The sequence below is a fragment of the Vanellus vanellus genome, assembly GCF_965231255.1.
Source record: "Vanellus vanellus genome assembly, chromosome: 3".
In the NCBI taxonomy this organism is placed as follows: domain Eukaryota; kingdom Metazoa; phylum Chordata; class Aves; order Charadriiformes; family Charadriidae; genus Vanellus; species Vanellus vanellus.
Window position 1 is genome coordinate 36,919,471 of NC_138907.1, and position 1,633 is coordinate 36,921,103.

A 1,633-nucleotide genomic window follows, 5' to 3' on the forward strand; every position below is an offset into this window, starting at 1 on the left:
TGCGTGCGTCTTTGTTGTTTATTTTGGGGGCTTTTATTCTTTGACCATTTTTGGATGATTTCCAGCTCACCCTGTTTGTGTCAGTAGCACCGGGAATAGCACAGCCGTTGGGACAAGCTCAAGAAGAGCAGTTTAGAACTTGAGGAAATGGAGACTTGCAGAAGAGCTAAAACTGAAAACTTCTTTAAACTGTAATGCATGGTTTTGTTTACTTTCATTGTTTGAAATGCAAGAATGTGATTAGAATTGATTTTTTTGTTTGTTTGTTTATCTGTCTCTGTGATTTGTAATTACTGTTGTACTACATCTGTACTTAAGATGTTTCATTGTATTGTATAAGCACATGTATGGATGCCACATCACTAAGCAAGGGGAGAAAATCTGTCCGACTGGATTTTGGAGAAGAAGACTAACCGGTAAGGCTCTGTGGCCTGACACCTGGACCAGACATATTGAGGTCACTTACATGATTTGAAATGGGCTTTCTTTCATTGTATTGTGATCCAGTAACTATTTGTGTTAAATCGTTTAGCAGCTGACCAGCTCTGAAGAAGCAGAAGATCAGAACCCTGGTGTCAGGAATTGGACTCGCTTCATGTGATACAGACACATGCATGCCTACCCTGAATGGTCCTTGAGCTATCAAAAGCTCTAGTATGATGGTTCTCATTTGTATAGCTTGTTAAAGACTAAAGTATTAAATGTGTTTGCTTGGATAAATATAACATTTTTATTTGTAAATTGTTTAAAAAATAAACATATGGTGGTCAACAAGACTTTCTTTTTGATTTTCTTTTTTTTTTTAACTCAAGGAAAGTGTTTTATTTCAATTAGTTTCTAACTCCTGTGGTAGCTGATAAAGTTGAGAAACTGTAGGTGATGATGATGTTCAACAGTTAGCCTGCTCAGTAAAAAACTGATTTATTCCCATCTGAACTCAATGGAAGAACTACGGTCAACATCATCAGTGGAAGTTTGTTTGAAGTCCTGAGCCCTATGTAAAGCTCAAGGTGGGGGGTCGGGGGCGGAACCCAAGCAGAGTTCATATTTCTGTAATCCTTACCAGCACATGGACCTCCAGAGGGGAAAAAAAAAATCACCATTTTTCTACCATTTCCATGACTGTGTGTGAAGAAGGTATGAAACATTTTTCAGAGTCATTATGGTGGTTTTCATATTAGAAATGTAAGAAATATCTAAGCTGAATTTTGAAATCTAGTATAAATGGTCAAGTCACCCAAAAAAAGGTAATTAAGAAGGGAAGAGGGTTTTGAGAAAGGCTCTTTGAGCTGTTTTTATGATGTTAAGCAGTTACTGCATTGAATGTAAGAAGACTTTGTTAGTATCATTGCCCTACTTTCTTCAAATAGCTATTTGCTGTCAAAACCGAAGAAAGAAAGGTTTGACATGCTTTGATACTTTTAAAATGGAGTTGGGTAATGAGTAGAGATTGCTTAAATCCTGGTTTATAAAAAAGTCCTTTGTAGTTGTTTCTGAGTTTTCTTTTGTAAATGTTTTTTGATTATATATATGAGTTTGTTTGTTTACATTTGACAGCTAAATTCCCCCCCCCCCCCCCCCCCCCCCCCCCGCCCCGTTTTCTCTCCATTTTCTTCAGTGAAGTGCCTGGTCC